Genomic DNA, 8,971 nt, shown 5'->3' with positions numbered 1-8,971 from the left:
AGTAGAGGCTTGAGAGTAAGTGTGTATACGTTACCTCACCCTATATCCTGAGATGTGGGGTATATATTTTTTGTATAAGCCCAGTTTTTTGTGCTGAAAATGCCGCCATCAGCTTACACACGAGTCATTGTCCAGAAAGCCGGGGGGAGGGGGAGCGGCGGATCAGCGGCAGGAGCCGGCTGCGGTTGTAGCTGTGCCGCTGCTAAAGAGAAATGAATATTCATTTCTCTTATAGCAGTGACAGCTGCAGCCGCTGGCTTCCAGAAGACATTATACTCACCCTCTTCCGCGCCGTTGCTGCATCTCCGTTGGTCCTGATGCCGGCAGCTGAGTGATCATGTTGGACCGCTCATTGAGGTAATGAATATGCATGCATCTCCACTCCCATAGGTGTGGAGGAAATATTCATTACCTTAATGAGAGGTGCAACGTGATCGCTCAGCACAGGAAGAGCTGCAGGAAGCCGGCACCAACGGAGATGCTGCAAGGGCACACTGGAGGAGGGGGAGTAGGATGTTTTGTTTTTGTAATAGGAAGCATGCATACGAGGATGGGAGGGGGTGAGCCATGCATACAACAATGGGATGGGGGGAGTCATGCATACAACGGGATGGGAGAAGCCATGCATACCAGGACAGGATGGAGGAAGCCACGCATACCAGGACAGGGACGGGGGAGCCACGCATAGCAGGACAGGGATGAGGGGACAATGCATACCCGGCTTATCCTGGAGTCAATAAGCTTACCCAGATATCTGTGGCAAAATTAGGTGCCTCGGTTTATACTCGGGTCAGCTTATACTAGAGTATATATATACACTGCTCAAAAAATAAAGGGAACACTAAAATCCCACATCCTGGATATCACTGAATGAAATATTCCAGTTGTAAATCTTGAATGAATGTAAATCACAACTAATATCCCATGGAGGTCTGGAGTTGGAATGATGCTCAAAATCAAAGTGGAAGATCAAATTGCAGGCTGATCCAACTTCAGTGGAAATGCCTCAAGACAAGGAAATGATGCTCATTAGTGTGTGTGGACTCCACGTGCCTGTATAACCTCCCTACATTGCCTGGGCATGCTCCTGATGAGTCGGCGGATTGTCTCCTGAGGGATCTCCCAGACCTGGACTAAAGCATCCTCCAACTCCTGGACAGTCTGTGGTGCAATGTGACGTTGGTGGATGGAGCAAGACATGATGTCCCAGTTGTGTTCAATTGGATTCAGGTCTGGGGAACGGGTGGGCCAGTCCATAGCTTCAGTGCCTTCATCTTGCATGAACTGCTGACACACTACAGCCACATGAGGTTTGGCATTGTACTGCATTAGGAAGAACCCAGGGCCAACCGCATCAGCATATGGTCTCACAAGGGGTCTGAGGATCTCATCTCGGTACCTAATGACAGTCAGGCTACCTCTGGCAAGCAAATGGAGGGCTGTGCGGCCCTCCAAAGAAATGCCACCCCACACCATTACTGAACCACTGCCAAACCTATCATGCTGAAGAATATTGCAGGCAGCATGCGTCTCCAGACTCTGTCACGTCTGTCACAGGTGCTCAGTGTGAACCGGCTTTAATCTATGAAGAGCACAGGGCGCCAGTTTCAAATTTGCCAATCCTGGTTTTATGTGGCAAATGCCAAGCGTCCAGTATGGTGTTGGGCTGTGAGCACATCCCCCATCTGTGGACGTTGGGCACTCAGACCATCCTCATGGAGTCAGTTTCTAACCATTTGTGCAGACACATGCACAATTGAGACCTGCTGGAGGTCATTTTGCAGGGCTCTGGCAATGCTCCTACTGTTCCTCCTTGCACAAAGCCTGAGGTAACGGTCCTGCTGCTGAGTTGTTGTCATCCTACGGCCCCCTCCACATCTCCAGTGTACTGGCCTGTCTCCTGGTAGTGCCTCCAGCCTCTAGACACTACGCTGACAGACACAGCAAACCTTGCCATAGCTCACATTGATGTGCCATCCTGGATGAGCTGCACTACCTGAGCCACTTGTGTGGGTTGTAGAGTCCATCTCATTCTACCACGAGTGTCAAAGCACAACCAACATTCAAAAGTGACCAAAACATCAGCCAGAAAGGATTGGTACTGAGATGTGGTCTGTGGTCCCCACCTGCAGAACAATTCCTTTATTGAGTGTCTTGATAATTTCCATCTGTTGTCTATTCCATTTGCACAACAGCATGTGAAATTGATTGTCAATCAGTGTTGCTTCCTAAGTGGAGTTATATTCTGTTGTTTAAGTGTTCCCTTTATTTTTTTGAGCAGTGTATGTACAGCTCTGGCAAAAATTAAGAGACCACTGCAAAATGTTTAGTTTGTCTGATTTTTCTTTTTATAGGTATATTTTTTGAGTAAAATGTAAATTATTCATTTATTCTATAAACTTCTCACATCTCCGAATTTCGAAACAATAAATTTTGTTGTTTTTCTGACAAAGAAAAATGGTCAAAATTAAAAAAACAGTGCTTTCAGACCTCAAATAATGAGAAAACAAGTTCATAATCATTTACAAACAACAATACTAATGTTTTAACTCAGGGAGAGTTCAGAAATCAATATTTTGTGAAATAACCATGATTTTTTATCACAGCTTTCATGCATCTTGGCCTGCTTTCCTGCAGTCTTTCACACTGCTTCTGGCGCAAACATTTAAGCAGTTACGCTCCATTTATTCCATGGCGCTTTACATGTGAGGAGAGGTATACATAATAAAAACAAGTACAATAATCTTAAACAATACAGGTCACAACTTGCACAGGAGGAGAGAGGACCCTGCCCACGAGGACTCACAATCTACAAGGGATGGGTGAGGATACAGTAGGCGACGGTAGAGCTGGTCGTACAGCGGTTTGGTCGATCAATGGTTACTGCAGGTCGTAGGCTTGTCGGAAGAGGTGGGTCTTCAGGTTCTTTTTGAAGGTTTCAATGGTAGGCGAGAGTCTGATATGTTATGGTAGAGTTCCAGAGTAGGGGTGAAGCGCGAGAGAAATATTGTATGCGATTGTGGGAATTGGAGATAAGAGGGGAGGAGATCTTGGGAGGATCAGAGGTTGCATGCAGGAAAGTACCGGGAGACGAGGTCACAGATGTATGGAGGAGACAGGTTGTGGATGGCTTTGTATGTCATAGTTAGGGTTTTGTACTGGAGTCTCTGGGTAATGGGGAGCCAGTGAAGGGATTGACAGAGGGGAGAGGCCAGGGAATAGCGGGGGAAAAGGTGGATTAGTCGGACAGCAAAGCTTAGAATTGATTGGAGGGATACGAGAGTGTTAGAGGGGAGTCCACAGAGCAGGAGGTTACAGTAGTCAAGGAGGAGATGATGAGGGCATGGACTAGGGTTTTTGCAGATTCTTGGTTTAGGAATGTACGGATCCGTGAAATATTTTAGAGTTGAAGGCGGCAGGAAGTGGAAAGGGCTTGGATATGTGGTTTGAAGAAGAGATCAGTGTCAAGGATTACCCCGAGACAGCGAGCTTGTGGGACTGGGGAGAGTGGGCAAATCTAGCAGAGAAGAAAAATGAAATAGCGGACAGACATTGAGGGATTCTGGTTGGTAGGCTGGTGATATCTGGTCCAGAGATGTAGATCTGCGTGTCATCAGCATAGAGATGACAATGAAAACCGTGAGATTCTATGAGCTGTCCCAGGCCAAAGGTGTAAATGGAGAAGAGCAGGGGCCCTAGAACTGAACCTTGCGGTATTCCAACAGATAGGGGGCGAGGTGAGGAGGTGGTGTGTGAGTGGGAGACGCTGAATGTCTGGTCTGTTAGGTATGACAAGATCCAGGATAGGGCCAAGTCTGTGATGCCAAGGGATGAGAGGGTCTGTAGTAATAGGGAATGGTCCACTGTATAAAAGGCAGAGGACAGGTCCAGAAGGAGGAGGACAGAGTAGTGTCACTTGCTCTTAGCGGTTAATAGGTCAGTTCTTTGTTTGATGGCTTGTGACTATCCATCATCCTCTTGATTATATTCCAGAGGTTTTCAATGGGGTTCAGGTGTGGAGCACGGGCTGGCCATGACAGGGTTTTGATGTGGTCATCTCTTAATTTTTGCCAGAGCTGTATATATATATATATATATATATATATATATATATATATATATATATACACAGGGTGTGCCATTAATATGGATACACCTAAATAAAATGAGAATAGTTGGTGATATCAACTTTCTGTTTGTGGCACATGAGTATATGGGAGGGGGAAAACTTTTCAAGATGGGTGGTGACAATTGTGGCCATTTTGAAGTCGGCTATTTTGGATCCAACTTTATTTTTTTTAAAAGGGAAGAGGGTCATGTGAAACATCAAACTTATTGAGAATTTCACAAGAAAAACAATGGTGTGCTTGGTTTTAACGTAACTTTATTCTTTCATTAGTTATTTACAAGTTTATGACCACTTATAAAATGTGTTCAAAGTTCTGCCCATTGTGTTGGATTGTCAGTGCAACCCTCTTTTCCCACTCTTGACACACTGATAGCAACACCACAGAAGAAATGCTAGCACAAGCTTCCAGTATCCATTGTTTCACATGCTGCACATCTCGTATCCTCATAGCATAGAATAAAAAAAGAATAAAGTTTCATTATATTACATTATCACTGACCAACGATAAGAACCTGGCTTACATTGAATCGGCCAAAAGGTTGACTCCTAGGCAGGTCAGGTGGTTCCTTTTTTTTCCGGTTCCAGTTTTCGATTATGTTTCGTCCTGGATCTAAGAATATTGAGGCTGATGCTCTGTCTAGGAGCCTCCATCCTCCACTCTTCAACCAAGGGTGGTGGTGGCTGACATTTCACCTGAGTTGTAATGGGAGATTCTAGAGGCTTAGTCTCAAGAACCCAGCTCTAAGGCTGATGGTAAATTGTTTGATTGTTTGCTCCAGTGCAATTGCATCTCAGGCTTCTCCATGAGTTCCATGAGTCAACTTTGAGTGGTCACTCTGGGATCTCGGCTACCTGGAGGCCACTGTGAGGGTTCTTTTGTGGCCCTTGCTTGCTACTGATATTAAAAAATGTGTGTCTGCTTTGTGGGGTTTGTGCACCTGCTAAGAGCTCTTATAACCGGCAGGCCGGAGAATTAGTGCCTTTGCCAACTCCTGATAGACCATGGACCCACTTGTCCATGGATTTTATTACCAATCTCCCTCCATCCAGGGGCTGTGGTGTGGTTGGTGGTGGACAGATTTTTAAAGCAAGCTCATTTTGTACCTTTTTCTGCCTTGCCCTCTACGGAAACTTTGTCCAGGTTGGTTGTGCAGCATATGGTCCATTTACATGGAATGCCGTTGAGTATGGTGTCTGTCCGTGGTGTGCACTTTGTTTCCAAAATCTGTAGGACATTCTGTAAAAGGTTGGGTACTACCTTATCCTTCTCTTCCATATACCATCCGGAGACCAATGGTCAGACACAGCGTACCAATCAATCCTTGGAGCAAATTCTGCATTGTTTGTTCACATCTAATCAGGATGATTGGTGTGATGCATTGCCGTTGGCTGAGTTAGCATTAACAACCGTGTGAGTCAGTCCATTGCTATGTCCCCCTTCCTGACAAACTATGGTTTTAAGTCTGAATTTTGGGGAGTTCTCACGTTTGGACTCAGGGGCGGTACGGCATTCGAAAGAAAGGAATATCGAGAAAGCCCAGAGGAAGTATAAGTTCTTTGCAGATAAGAGACAGGTTGCGAGACCAATGTTCCGGGTTAGGGAGGTGTGGTTGTGTACTCAGAACATTAAACTTAAGGTGCCGTCAGCTAAAATGGGGCCTAAATTTATTGGGCCATATGAAATCACTGAGGTCATTAATCTTGTGGCTTTTAGGCTTACACCTTCCTTCAAGATCCCCAATGTTTTTCATAAGGCTTTTCTGAAAGCGTTCGGGGCAATGGAGGAAGAGCCTTCGACTTCTGCTGAGGCAGTCTTGGTGGATGGTCACATGGAATATGAGGTGGGGTGCATTGTTGATTCCTGTTGGGTTCGCCATATCTTGCAGTATTTGGTACAATGGAAGGGGTATGGTCCTGTGGATCGCTTGTGGGTCTCGACTCATTCTGTCCATGCTAATCTTTTCGTCTGGTCGTTTTATGCCAGGTATCCTGGGAAGCCTGGGTGTCCAGTGGCCCCCCATTGAGAGGGAGGTACTGTCCTAAATCAGGATGGTTATTGGTGTGACACATAATAGTGGTTGGGACATACACTTGATGCCTTATTGGTCTAAGCCGAACGACCTGGGGCAAATGCAAGAGCTCACAGGAAGCGAGTATACCCCACGTAGGTAAATGCATCTGCAATGCCCACAGGTGATGTGTCACAGGTGGGATCCCGAAAACACTATCACATGCCATCCCATGTAACTCCGATTCCTGGCACCTCTGATTGGACGGTGTCACTGAGGGGGTGTGACAGGAGCGACGTGGATGAGCACATCGCCATGGAGACTGGACGGCCCCACACCAAGCGAGCATTCAGCATCCCCAGTGCAACAGGAGGGTCAGGATGAAAACCTGTTGGTAAGACCAAGATGAATAATGCTGCATATAACTATGTGGTAGCGATTAGTGATGAGTGAATGTGCTCGTTATTTGAGTTTTCCAAGCATGCTCAGGTGTTCTCCGTGTATCTTGGGTGTGCACTTAAATTATGTCTGAGTCCCCGCGGCTGCATTATTTGAAGCTGCTAGACAGCCTGAACACATGTGGGGATTCGCTAACAATCAGAATCCTCCTCTTGATCCCCGGACAGAAATGAGCGAGAGAAGGCATCAGCTCTGACATTCTTGTCACTGGACCTGAAATGCAATAAATAGTTAAAGCAGGCAAAAAACACCTGGCTTGGTGTGGATTAAGTCTCTGGGTGGACTGGAGGTACACCAGGTTCTTATGATCCATGTAGATGACCACTGGATAGACTGCATCCTCCAGCAGGTATCGCCACTCCTCCAAAGCCATCTTAATGGCTGGTAACTCCCAGTTACCAATGGAGTAGAAGGCCATAGAGAAGAAACCGCAGGATACGCAATCCGAGGAAGGTTTCTGAGTGAGTACAGCTCCAGCCCCTAACAAGGACGCATCCACCACTAGGAAGAACTGTTTGTTCAAATCCGGACGATGCAGAATGGGAGCAGTGGAGAAGGACCGTTTAAGAGAACGGAAGGCCTCCTCAGCCTCAGAGAACCAGTTCTTTGCATCGGCTCCGTTTTGGGTTAAAGAAGAGATGGGAGTGGTAAGTGGAGAAGTGAGGAATGAATTGTCGATAATAGTTAGCAAAGCTAAGGAATATCTGTATTGCTTTGACTCAGGCAGCGGCCATTTAAGGATGGAAGAGACTTTCTCAGGATCCATCCTGCGTCCAGTATCTGAGATAATGTAACCCAAGAAGGGAAGGGAGGACTGTTCAAAAACACATTTCTCATACTTGGCGTAGAATCGATTCTCCTTAAGATGCCAAAGAACTTGCCAAACTGCTCGTTTGTCGGAGGCCAGATCCAGGGAAAATATCAAAATATCATCCAGACACACAGCAAGACAGGAATAAAGCAGGTCCCGGAAGATATCATTGACGAACTCTTGAAAAACTGCCAGCGCATTACGGAGACCGAAGGTCACATCCAAACATAAATTAGGTCTGAGCAGGTGCTTACCTAGTCACCAACTCATATACAATCAAGTAAAGCAGCACTCTGTAGCGCTATAGCCTGCAAACGTGAAACATGAAAATTGAATTGCATTACTGCACTAGAAATATGAAAAATTGAGAATGCTTAGCGCATAAATTGGCCAATTCATGGGTACCTGGTAGCCACAATAAGGCGATTCTCGTTGCCAGGACCTAACCCAATGCCAATCCTCTCTTAGACTGAAGCCTACATTTTTATTGGAACTTGTGTATCCTCTCTCAGACTGAAATCTATATCTCTGTGGAGGGGTAAGAGTAAGATCATGCTGTAATTAAAAACGCCTGAGGCTCAGGGGTGGAGTGCTCAGTCTGAAGGATAATGAACAAAAATATAAAAAAAACTGACAATCACATCCAAACATTTATAATGGATATTTATATTCATTCATTATTCAAATTCTCCTGAATGTAGTCCGGCATAGCTTGGGTCTCAGCTGGGGAGAGGGTAAATTCGGCATCTAGGGGGTGTAGATCCGAGAATCAAGTCGATAGGGCAGTCATGCGGCCTGTGGGGCAGCAAAGTCTCTGCTTTCTTTTTGTCAAATACATCGCCAAAGGCCCAGTAGGCGGACGGCAAACCGGGCAACGATGCTGGAGAAGACGGGGCCTTAGCCGGACGTACTGGAGCCAGACACTTCTCATGACAGGAATATCCCCATTGGAATACCTCTCAGTTCTGCAGTCCAGCACAGGGTCATGCTGTCATAGCCATGGTAGGCCTAAGAGAAAGGCGTGAGACATGTGGGAAAGAACATAGAAGACTATCCTCTCAGTATGAAGCATCCCAATACGGACCTCAAGCAGCTCATTAGCCAGACGAACCATCCCCCGAAGAGTTCTCTCATCGACGTATGTTATTGCCAGAGGGTTTTGGAGTGAACGAACTGGCATTTGGAGCCGATCCACTACAGCCTGGAAGATAAAATTTCTTGCTGCCTCGGAATCCAAATACGCTGACTCAATAAAATGGGATTCACCAGTTGCATTGCCACAGTAAGGGTCAGGGGTAGAGAGATGTCTTTTCCATCTAGGGAGGCCTCTCCTACTGGTCCTAGATGCTGGAGTTTCTCAGGCTTCACCGGACAGGTTCGAATGTAGTGACCCATGTCCCCACAATACAGGCATTGGCCTTTAGCGCGACGATCCCTGTCACTGACTGGCATGGGGAAAGCGGTCAACCTACATGGGTTCAGGTGAGACCTCGACTCGACAGGAGAGGGCAAAGGAACAAGCAGCCTTTGAAAAGACGGAGCCAGGCACCGCAGTCTTCTTTC

The sequence above is a fragment of the Ranitomeya imitator genome, chromosome 2, assembly GCF_032444005.1.
Source record: "Ranitomeya imitator isolate aRanImi1 chromosome 2, aRanImi1.pri, whole genome shotgun sequence".
Taxonomy (NCBI): Eukaryota; Metazoa; Chordata; class Amphibia; order Anura; family Dendrobatidae; genus Ranitomeya; species Ranitomeya imitator.
The sequence above is the reverse complement of the archived record's forward strand: the minus strand, read 5'-3'. Positions refer to the sequence as shown.